Source organism: Elephas maximus, chromosome 25, assembly GCF_024166365.1.
Source record: "Elephas maximus indicus isolate mEleMax1 chromosome 25, mEleMax1 primary haplotype, whole genome shotgun sequence".
NCBI classification, from domain to species: domain Eukaryota; kingdom Metazoa; phylum Chordata; class Mammalia; order Proboscidea; family Elephantidae; genus Elephas; species Elephas maximus.
In genome coordinates, this window is record NC_064843.1 from 50,956,125 (window position 1) to 50,968,186 (window position 12,062).

General features: G+C 43.4%; 1 protein-coding gene across 1 annotated transcript in view; it reads left to right on the forward strand.

Moving 5' to 3' along the window:
* The first annotated feature begins 531 nt into the window (after positions 1 to 531).
* The window catches only part of BTBD3 (BTB domain containing 3), a 42,346-nt gene continuing 30,815 nt past the window's right edge, over positions 532 to 12,062 (forward strand). The window contains exon 1 of the mRNA XM_049869248.1: positions 532 to 746. The gene's annotated coding sequence lies outside the window, so the exon portion shown is untranslated. The remainder of the gene's footprint in view (positions 747 to 12,062) is intronic.

The following is a 12,062-nucleotide window of genomic DNA, read 5'->3' on the forward strand; positions in this document are numbered from 1 at the left end:
TAAACTCAGGGTACATCGGTTCCCGAGAGGGTCCCTGGGCTCACACGTTCTTTTATCTTTCTGCCATAGCGCCTTTGTGTTCACCTTCCTCTCCCGGTGAACTTCTCACTCCCAACTCCTTCCAAGCGTCGCAAAGAACCCTCCTTGAACTCACCAGCCAGCAGTGTGTCCTTAAGAGTGGGCAGTCCCTATTTAAACTCTATCTGCTCAAGGGGAGGGCTGGAATCAGTGCCAGAAAAGGGGCCCCAATGCCAAAAGTAATCCGTTCCCCAATTACCCGAACATGCCCTGTGTCCCGCACAGCGGCTCTGCCAAAGTACGTGTTCAATAAAGGTTTAATTCATTGATCGATGAGGGAACCAAAGAAGAAAACTGCATGTCGTGGGACAAGGACGAAGGTGACTAAAGGGACAGAACCCCCGGCTCTCCATCTTCCTGTCTCCCACGGACCCTGGGTCTCCCGCCCGCTCGGCACTCCGACCCCCGGGAGACGCGGGCACTGCGCATGCCCCGTGTCCACGGCCGCCTCCGGGCGCGTCTCCTGCTCGGCACCACCCACTCCTGGTGCCTGAGCTCGAGCGCGCGGCCCCGTGGAGCGTCCCCTGCGTGCGGGTGCCCGCCAAGCCCGCCGGGCGGTGCATCCCCGAGTGCCCCGGCCGGGGCTGGAGGAGCGGGCGCCGGGCCCGGGCGGAGAGCAGCGAGCAGAGCGGCGACGGCGGAGCGCGAGGCGACGAGGAGCGCGGGCGGTGAGTGAAGGCGCCGCGGGCGAGCGAGTGGGTGCCTCCGCGCGTGCGCAGCGCCGGGCCGCCGGGGAGAGGCGCGCGCCCGGCTGCGACCCGGAGGGGCAGAGCGCGGCCGGGCAGGGCCTGGGCTGGGGGGCTGGCCTGGGGCCCGGGGGTGCAGGGAAAGCGGATGCCTCGCCCGGGCTGGAGAGGCGCTGGCCGCGCAGGCGGGGCTTCCCGGAGGGTTGCACGCGAAGCGCGCTGTGCTCGCGCTGGGGTCCCGACGCCCGGGCGAGGGGCCGGGCGGGCTGCGGCCGAAGAGCTCCGGGGCGGGATGAGGCGAGCCCGGTGGGGCTCTGACCGGTTGCGCGGGCGCCCCCAGGGTGCGCGCGCGGCCCCCCAGGTGGCGAAAGTCCGAAGAGGGGCGCGGCGGGGCAGCCTCGGGGCTGAGCAGGTGGCCGGAGCCGCACCCCTCGCCCGGGGAGGCGCGCGGTGGGAAACTGGAGCAAACTTGCCCCAAGTAACTTTATTGGGGCGCCGCCGGCGGGGCCCGGGGCGGGGCGCGGGCTGGGGGCTCCCGGGCCCGACACCGCGGGCTGGCGCAGCTCCGGCCCCCGCAGGACCCCTGCTAGTGCTGGTGGGCGACCTTGCGGGTCGGGTTCCTCTGGTTATGGAGCCTGTCCTCCAAGTTCTGAGTGGCATTCGTGGCTCAGTCGCTCTTAAAATAGATGAAGAAGTTTGATGTTTTGGTAAGAAGATGTTTGCTCTCTCGGGAAGAGAAGGCGTATACTGCCTGATCTTTTTGATTTCAAAGAAAGTGTTGTTAGGACATTTCTGGGGGCTCCTATTTATCAACAGCCTATTGTCCTGTATGTGCTTGGAGAAAGCCAGCAAATTCTATTATTAGCCGTAGAAAGACAAAGGGAGATTATAGTGCTTTTTTTTTTTTTCTTCAAACTCCCGCCACCTCGCCATATCATGTACAGTAGTTTCCAAACTTGGCTGCAGAAAAGAATCACTGGGGAGTTTTTAAAACGTCCCATGTCCAAGTCGCGTCCCAGACCAATTAAATCACAATTTATTAATTTTTTTTTTTAAAAAAGATCTCCAGTGCAACAGGTTCTAATGTGCAACAGAGTTGGACAATCAGTGGTCTAATTGCGGGGGAGGGGGGGAGACTTCAGTTTCATGAAGTAGCATTCGGTTTGGGATGAAGCTCCGGCTTCGTTTTTCCATGGACAGGAACTCACAAAGGGTGGTTTGTTTCCCACCGGCGAGGGAGGGAAGTACCTCTAATGGTTGAAACTTTAACTGAACTAGATGACTGTAGCTCCCACATCATTGTTTTAAATTTCTGTTATGATTACCAAGCTTACCTTTCTTGACCTCCCTGTCAAAGCCTAGGGTTTTCCCCCTCGTCCTGCCCCCTTTTTTTTTTTTTTTTTTAACCTTCTTCCAGCTTCAAGGAGGATAACTCCTCCCCAAACTGTACTGGCTCTGAAGGGTTACGGTGGGTTCCCATAGTAACGAGTCCTCGAGGGGATGTGGGCGGGCCCTCATACCATGGGGTTTTTAAATAGGATTTCCTTTTCTGAAGGTTCTGAATCGTACATTTCAGTTCTTGGCCTCAGTGCAGGTAAGGGTGAGCTCTTTCAGTCCCAGGCTTGCTTTCTAAGGTAATTACAGAATTATTTATTAATGCAGTTGCGTAGGGTGGTGATACTGCTAGCAGCTGTGTTGTTCTCCGCTGAATATTCATTTTCTCCAGTTCTTGCACTTAGAACTCTTTTAACCAAGTTTCAAAGTGAGGTGGAAAAGTAGCTTTTAAACGATTTTCCTTTGGGACACACAAACCTAAGAATTGTATGCATCGTTTCTCTATAAAGTCAAAGATACTTTATATTTAAGAAACTTGAAAGGTAAAATATAATACATACATGCTAAAAAGCTTCCGTAATTTGTGGCAGAAATGTCATTAGCGCATTTAAATTGTTTTATTCCTAGGAAGTGCCTTGCCAAAATTGATTCTAAGACGCTAAACCAGTTGTAATGCTATACTTTAGAATAACAAAGGGAAGACCAAACCCAAACCCACTGCCTTGAGTCGATTCCGACTCATAGCGACCCTATAGCATGGTCTACAAATTTGCCCACTCCTTCCCTGTCCCAACACAGACATCCAGAGGAACTCAGTTTTAAACATCGTTCATTGTTGTATGCTCAGTACAATAACTCTGTAGTCATTGAATTTGTTTGTCTTGCAAGAAGCTTTTCTGAATAAAATAGTGCAAAAATATGTCCTTTAAGTGCCTTGGGCTTTTTGTTTTTTTTTTAAATTAAACCTTTCAAACTTTACTATGTAAGCGATGATCAGAATTCAGTCAGTTCCAAAGTGCCTTTACCATTCCAGTGATTCTGAGAGTTGAAGAGGTTTTCTCTTTCATGTGTCCCCTGTGTTATATGCAAGTTAAATTTCAGTAAACGGCCACCGAGCAAATTCTGTAAGGCTAATTCTTTTTCCCATTTCACTCCGTGAGACAGGAAAAATGGCAGTGGAAAACCCTATCACTTGATGGGCCTTATGCTTAAACAGTAATGCTGTGCTGCTAACATGGCAACCACTCACTGAATCTTTGCTTTTTCCACCGCTCTTCAAAAAATTTTAATGTTAAACCTTCTCAATTTAATGTGTCTTTAACCTAGTCACCGAGTAACCAATTTCTTGAAAGTGTATTAATGTGTAATCATGAAGCAGTCATGAGACGGTTATAAAGGGTTATTAACAACCCTCCCTTAATAGTTTTTCAGAAAAGTCTACTCTTGCTACATTTCTGTTACAGCTTTTACAGCACTTCACCATGATTGGTCGAATCTCCAGGTTTCTCCTGACTGAGGCGGTGGCACAGGCCCTCTGTGTCAAGCTGCCTACTTAACGACCTTCTTGGGGTGGCAGTAGCGAGCCTTTGCCAGTTTTTCAGGGCTGTGCCCAGGATTTTTAGAGCTATGCGCAAAACCCTGATGGCATAGTGGTTAAGTGCTACGGCTGCTAACCAAAGGCTGGGAGTTCAAATCCGCCAGGTGCTCCTTGGAAACTCTATGGGGCAGTTCTACCCTGTCCTGTAGGGTTGCTATGAGTGGGAATCAACTCGACAGCACTGGGTTTGGTTTGGTTTTGGTTGCGCAAAAACCCATTCACTGAAATTATGAGGACTGGGCACGCATCACGAGACTGAAAATCCTTCCCTCACTGTTCATGGATATATATGCCACTTCCTATAAAAGGAGCAAATCTGCCCTGGTTCAGGGAGCTGGCAGCCTTAGGTCATGAGACCCTTCCTGCCTCCCAGTTTGTAAACTGAATAAACCTTTCTGTTCTTCCAACCCTGTGTCTGGCTGACTTCATTTGCTAATCTGCTTGACAAGAACCTGTAAGTTGATGGCTTCAATTATTGGTATCTCTTCCCCCCTCCCCAAATAAACTACAGTTGAGAATTTCTGTTTAAAAATTAGTTATCCCTGTTGTTGACGTTTTGGAAATTGCTGAAAAACTACTAAGAAAAGAAGAATCACATTTAATCACATCATCTACGAATGCACAATTGTTAGTGCAAAGACGTGCTTCCATTTGGCCCTTTTTATTTGCGTGTATAGAAGTTTTTAAACAAAATTGTTTTAATTTTATCTTCATTTTTAAATACCGCACTGTCATTTAACATTGTATCATGAACATTTCCCATGTGCTTCAATCTTCTTTGAAAGTAGGGTTTTTCATGATGGCTATGGCAAAGTTTATTGAGCTATTTTTCTGTTGTTTGACATGTTTTCATTTTCAGTAGTTGAGAATATAGATATTAAATTGGGTGCAAATCTTAGCTTGTCCACTTTCCAGCTAAGTAGCCTTGATTACCTATTGTTTAATCACATTTTCTTTATACGTAAAGTAGAGATAATAATGGTGCCGGAACTGTTGAGTTTTGGGGAGATGGAATGAACCAAAGGCTCCAAGAGGGTGTGCCAAAGAAAGTAGGCTCAGAATAGCAGACAGACAGGCAGAGCTGGGATAAATGTCCTTCACTGTGTTAGAAATAATCAAAACTCAAAAGAAATTGAAACGTAAGGTTTATTCTGAGCAGTTATTCTGTCTGCATACAGGGAGACCGTTCTGATTCCAGAAACAAATGACGGCTAGAAGTGAGCTAGTTACAGGGAGGCTTGTAAAGAGCAGGGAGAAGAATAAAAGATCAGCCATTGGTTAATCTTACATGATTGATTGAATCCTTCCCCCTCCCCCTTTTACTGAGATCAACTGATAATGTAGTCACAGGGTAATCTCTGGCCCCTGACCCACCAGCAACCATGATATCTTTTGAAATTTAAGTAAGCCTGGCTTCTGGCAAGAAAAAAAAGATTAGCAATCTTGGCTGAAAAAGCCATGGCAGGACTTGGTCAGGAATCTTTACAGTTAGTACTTGGTTTTGTGGATAAGAAAAACCCTAAACTCAAAGTAAGATGCCTGTTAATAATTTTTTTCCTTGACAACCGAAACTCTCAGGGTCTCTTACTTGCTTAAGCTAGATTTATTGCAGCAGAATTCCTGGGGCAGAGGTGAGCCATTTTTATGGCTCTTGAGGCGTGTCGTTGAATTACTTACACGGAGAGTATTCCCCTGCGTGCTGGATGGTCTCCTCATACCACGCCCACACTCTTGTCTTCCCGATTTTTTATGAAAATGTTATTTGACTTGAATACATAGTTTTGGTTAACGAATGAGATTAGTAATTTTTTGTTTTCCCTTTTGGAAATTGTCAATTCTGGTACTTTACCCACCTTATTCTTGTTTTTTTTTGTTTTCTTTAACAGATTTGAAATACCTGTTTTATATTGATAGATTAAGAGCATTGTGCTTTTATGCTCTTAGTAGGGCTCTCCCCCTACCCCCCGCCTCCACAGTCCATTATTTGTGTTTCAGTTCACTTTCTGGTGTTTTCTAAGCAATAAAATACCTTCATTTTTCACGTGCTGAAGTAGATGTGTCCTCATCTTTTGTTCTTTGTGCTTTTTCCTTATAAATGTTTGTGTTTGGAAAGCCCAGAGATGAAGTAAATGAAGCATAAAATTGGGGAATATATTTGGCTTTTACATTGAATCCTGCATCACAGATGGATATGAGTTCATCTATAACCCCTTTCTCTTCCCCAGTTAGCCAGTTCTACCACCACCGTTTGTTAAGTAGTCCATCCTTTCCTCCTTGGTTTTTGGTAGTTTCTTTAGATATTTTAAGATCTTGATTATCTTTGAGTCTCTTTCTATTTTGGGTCTTACTCATCTACGCATTGATTTCTGTTCTTAATGCCATGTCTTTTTTTTTTCCCCCTTCATTTTTCTGTTTACTTGAAAAAGGTTCTTTTTTTTAAAATTTTTGTGAAGATACGTATATAACACATTTACCTGTTTTTTTTCTTGCGTACAATTTAGTGATACTTGTTACATTAATCATGTTGTATGTTTATTACCATAAACAGAAACTCCGTGCTTCCTAAACAATTCTTTGCACTTTCTCCCTCCCTCCCAACCCTGGTAACCTCTGATAAACTTTGGTCTCTGCACATTTACTTGTTCTAGGTATTTAATATAAGTGAGATCATTATTTCTTGTTTTGTGATTGATTTACCTCACTTAGCATGTGTTAAACTGCTTTCAAGTTTCTTGAACAGATACCTAGTAGTGGAATTGCTGGGCTTCTATGAGTCAGAATTAATTCGATGGCAACACACTTTTTTTTTTTAATAGTAGTTCTTGTCCCTGGGTGGTGCAAACAGTTAAATGCCCTATTACTAGCCGAAAGGTTGGTGGTTTGAATCCACCCAAAGATGCCTTAGAAGAAAGCCTTGGCGATCTGCTTCTGAAAGGTGACAACCTTAAAACTGTGGAACACAGCTCTGTTCTGAAACACGTGAACCCCACTGCTGTTGAAGTCGATGCCGACTCATAGCGACCCTATAGGACAGAGTAAATCTGCCTTATAGGGTTTCCAAGGGGCTACTGGTAGATTCGAACTGCTGACCTTTTGGTTAGCAGCTGAGCTCTTAACCATGGTGCCACCAGGGCTCCTGAGACACATGGGGTCACCGTAATTCAGATTTGACTCAACGGCAACTGGTTTGGTTTGATTTTTATGGTAGCCCTATGTTTAACTTTTTGAGAGCCCACCGAAATGTTTTCCATGGTGGCTGTACCGTGTTAATTGTTTATTTAGAATGCATAGGGCAAGTCCTACTATTCTTAGAGAAATAGTAATTATATTCATTCCGTCCTATAGAGTTGCCATGAGTTGGAGTCAACTTGATGGTAACGGGTTAGGTCAGGTCATCTAGATAAATATTACTATTTCTAAGTTAATGCGTGCACACAGTTTTAAAAGTCTAGAAGTACTAAAAGTCTTATTATAAAATAAGTGGTTCCTTATCCCCTCCCTTCCCATCCCCTTCTCTCCTTCCCTGTTGCAGCCATTTTGAACTGTTTACTGTTTCTTCTGAGTTTTTCAGTGGGGCCATATTTGTAGGGTCTTTCCTCTTGGGCTGATCAGATTGTTCTGAGAGTGGTGAGTGGTCTTCCAGTGTCCTGCTCTGAGGGAAGGAATCTGCCAGCATTCATAGAGGAATGTGGTTGGCATCTCAACATCCTCTTTGGTAAAGAGTTGTTTTTGAGAAGGGTCCCATGTTCTCACAGTCCTAGGATTTATCTGTTTTATCCTCTTCTGAGAACACATCTCCAGTCTTGCTGGGTTTTGGGATGGTTGGCCAGTGGGCTAAGGTGAGGAGTTGGAAAAGGCATCAAACAACCTTTACCTACCTTATTTTAGCCCGCCATCTTTTCGCCCCCAGTTTCTGAGCCTTTTTTGAATTCTGCTGTGAATAAACTGGAATGCTGTTTATCTTTTCCCCATTGCTGGCTTAACATTCTGCTGTTTTTTGGTCTGTTAATAGAACAGTTGCCACTTGTCCATTTGCTTTCCACTCGTTGATTTTGTTGTTGTCTCCGTTCCTGTTCCTCAGGTCCTTGGGTCTCTGTTTTCTAGAAGGATCTCTTTACTGTCATTTCAGTAGGATTTAGAGGAAAGGTATAATCAGATGTGTATGTTAATTCTACCTTCTGACCTGGAAAGCTCTGCAGATGGATCCTTAGAACTAAAAAATACCTGATTGAGTTGCATCTTGGTCCTTTATGAAGGACTGCTGTCTGTAGAGGAGTCATCATTCCTGTTAAGGTACATAAAAGGTTATTCATACCTTTATCTCTCACAGCAGAGTTTGGTTGATGTCATGTAAGTCCTAACATTTCCCATTAGGGTATTTCTTAGGCATTTATGTTTTTGTTGCTACTGTGATGGGTTGTTCAAATTGGCTATTGCTGGTACAAGACGGTTGTTGATTTTTTGTGTATTTATTTTATAGCTGGCTCTTATTCTAAGAGCTTTGGAGTTTATTCTTTTGGATTTCCTAGTTATATAATCAACTGCAGGTAATGATACTTATGTCTACTTCTTTCTAATGATTATACCTTTTATTTTTGGTTTTATAGCAGGTTACACTAGAGTTAGCATCCTGGAATGTTCTAAAATGCTCCTGGAACATTACCAAGTAGTAATGGTATTATTTTTACAGGAAAAACAGAAGTGCAATATTGGCTTTTGGTTTACATAGTACTTTAATAGGACAATGGAAATCTATCGTTTATTTCTGATTTACCTTGAGGTGTTTTTTTTTTTTTTTTCTGTTTTGAAGGGTAGAAATTGAATATTAGCAAATAACGTTTAACGTCTGCAATTTATCATTATTTCTTATTCAATATGCTGATGTGATTCTCAAACATTAAATTGGGGTAAACTCTTATGGATAATTCTTCAGAAAAATGAATTCACATCATTAGATTAAGATATAACATCATACTCAGCGTGTAATCATGCCTTCTTGGGTGAGGTGGGAGAGTAGTCACGAGAGCTTTTTCAAAAGAAGATCTTCCACGTCGGTAAACCCAACTCATCTTCACCACTTGGGCGCACTTGCTGTGAACGGGCATTTCCTCTTCTTTGATACTCTGTCTTCATTTGAATTTGAGGACCCCGCACTCTCCTGCTTGCTTTTCCTCCTACACCACTGGCCCACTGGTTTCCTTTTATTTTATTTTTTTTAATCTTTCCTCTTCTCAACAACCTATTAATTTGGAATGTCTCAGGGCTCAGTTTTTGTTGGACTCTCGTCAGAAACAGCCACAGGTCTTAATAAAATACCACATAGGACTCCCAGATGTATATTTCTAACTCGAACATATCTTAAGTTTTTGACTCCTCTATCTCTCCGCTTTTCTGACATCTTCCCTTGAATATGTAAAAGGGGGAAAAAAAAGTCAATTTTAAAGAAGCAAGACAGAATTTCTGACCTTCCTCTGCAAACCTGCTCCACCCACGGCCTGCCCACTTTGGTTAGTGCCAGCTCCATTTTTCAGGTTGTTCAAGCCAAAAACTTCAGTCATCCCTGCTCTTCTCCTCTCGTGCTCTACATCCAGGCTGTCAACAACTTCTGTTGCTCTATCTTCAGAATGAAGAATCCTGCCTTCAAAATAAATCCAGATTCAACCATATTTGCCACCTTTATTACTAACACCCCTTTTCCAGCCTCTGGCATCTCTGGCCTGGATTATTGCAGTGAACTCTTAATGGGTAATTGGCCTTCTTTCTCCTTCCGTGGCTTCCCCTTAATTTGTTATCAACATAACAACCAGAGTGGTTTCTTTAAAACAGGTCAGATCATTACAAAAAAAAAAACCCTCCAATGGCTTTCCATCTCACTCAGAGTAAAAGCCAGATTCCTTGTGATTCACCAAGCAGTGCATAGTCTGGTTTCCACTAACTGACCCGTCTCCCACTTTTCTTCCTCTTGAGCTTTCCACTTTAGCCATCCTTGCCTCCTTCTGTTCCTGGGACGCATCAGGCATGTTCCCGCATTTAGGCCGCTGCGTTATTTTTTTTTTCCCTCTGCTTGTAATCCTCCCAGTATATTCATGATCAACTTCCTTACCTCCTTCAAGACTTAACTGAAATATCCTTGTCAATGAGGATTACGCTGTTGCTCATTGCAAGCAGCACCCTGTATTTTTCTTGCAGTGCTCGACTTCTTTTGTCCATAATATCCATTACGTTCTAAATTACTGTATAATTTACAGACTGACTAGTTATGAATTGCCTGTCTCACCCCTACCCCTGCTAGAGTGTACATTCCATGAGGTATTTTATTTGTGTGCTCATTAGTATGCCCCAAGTGCCTAGAACAGTGCCCGGTACATAGAAGTGATGAATAAATATTTTTTGAATGAACGAATGTAATCTCCCCTCTCTTTTTTGGTGAATTTCTCATAAAGCAGTATATGCATAGTCCTTTGGCTTTTGTGGACTTGGGGATCCAACATGGATGATTTAGCTACCCATAAGCAATGGAGAAGTTTCAATACATCTGATAACATAATGGAGATAATAATTTATAGAGTGGCTGTCATGGATTGAATTGTATCCCCCCAAAATATCTGTTAGCTTGACTATACCATAATTCCCAGTATTGTGTGATTGTTCGCCATTTTGCCATCTGATGTGATTTTCCTATGTGTTGTAAATCCTATCTCTATTATGTTAATGAGGTGGGGTTAGCGGCAGTTATGTTAATGAGGCAGGACTCAATTTACAAGATTAGGTTGTGTTTTAAGTCAATCTCTTTTGTGACATAAAAGAGAAGCTAGCACAGAGACAGAGGGACCTCCTACACCAAGAATGAAGAACCAGGAGGGGAGCAAGTCTTTTGGACTCAGGGTCCCTGAGCTGAGAAGCTCCTAGACCCACCCAGGAAAAGATTGATGACAAAGACATTCCCCTAGAGTTGACAGAGAGAGAAAGCTTTCCCCTGGAGCTGGCACCCTGAATTCAGACTTTCTAGCCTAATTAGATTGTGAGAGGATAGATTTCTGTTTGAGCCGTCCACTTGTGGTATTTCTGTTATAGCAACACTAAATAGCTAAGACAGTGGTTATGTGGATTAAATTAGAGACTGTAAAGTGCTAAACTGGACCAGTATATACTACCAAGTCACTTAACTCTCAACAAAACCTGGCCAACTGCTCCCATTCACATCTGAATGATATGAATTGTATTCTACACTATCCTGTCTTTGGATTTCAGTGTTTGACCAAGAGTAGACAGTGCAGTCTCCTGGGAGCTTTTCAAAATACTTATATGCCTGGACTCCCTGGTAAATATCAGTGATGTACTGCTATTATTTTTTTTGTTCTTTAACCAGTCTGCAAGTGTTTTTCTCTTGAAATAAAAACATTTGTTTTCTACGCTTATGCTTTCTTGCTGTTTCCTTTGTTTTGTTTTTGTTTTTTACCTTCTTTCATGATTTGAAACCCAAACGCATTGCTGTTGAGTTGATTCTGACTCACAGCAACCCTATAGGACAGGGAGCTGCCCCGCAGAGTTTCCAAGTAGCGGTTGGTGGATTCGAACTGCTGACCTCTTGGTTATAAGCTGAGCTCTTAACTGCCACGCCACCAGGGCTCTAGTGATTTGAAGGTAGGCTATTTTTTAACTCTGTTGTTGTTGTGAGTTGTTATCAAGTCAGTTCAGATGCGTGGCGACCCCATGTGTGCAGAGTAGAACTGTTCCATAGGGTTCTCAAGGCTGTGACTTGTCAGAAGCACGTCACCAGGCCTGTCTTCCGAGTCTTCCCTGGGTGGGTTTGAACCACCAACCTTTTGGCTAGTAGTTGAGCACTTAACCATCTGAGCCACTCAAGAACTCTGTTCTTAACTCTCCTAGTTGTTATTGGTAAGATGCTCAGAGATTTTCTTTATTCTCTGATCAGGGAAGCACAAGACAAACGGAGTCCTTTGCTTCCCTTCTGTGTTAGTAGATAAGAAGTTGACTGTACCCTGATTACGTGTCTCAAGCTTTTCTTACCCTACTTTTGTTTTTCTTATCAGAAATTTGGTTAAGACACTATTATTAAATTTAACTTTTCACATTTAAAAATATTCTTCTAAAATGATTAATGTCCTTTGCGTCAATCTTATATCCATATTTACAGCAATTTGCTGTAATTTGACCTTTCTTGTGACTTTAATTTTACCGCACATTCCTGTCGTGTGTGATGTCCTCGAGTAGTTTGTTTCAAGTGCACCTGGGATGGTTTAGGTGTAATGTTCTAGGACAGCTAGATACAGAGAGTCTTGTCTGTATCCTCATATGTGGAAGGGAGTTTGAGTAAATGGAAAGGTTTTGAATTTCTACTTTTT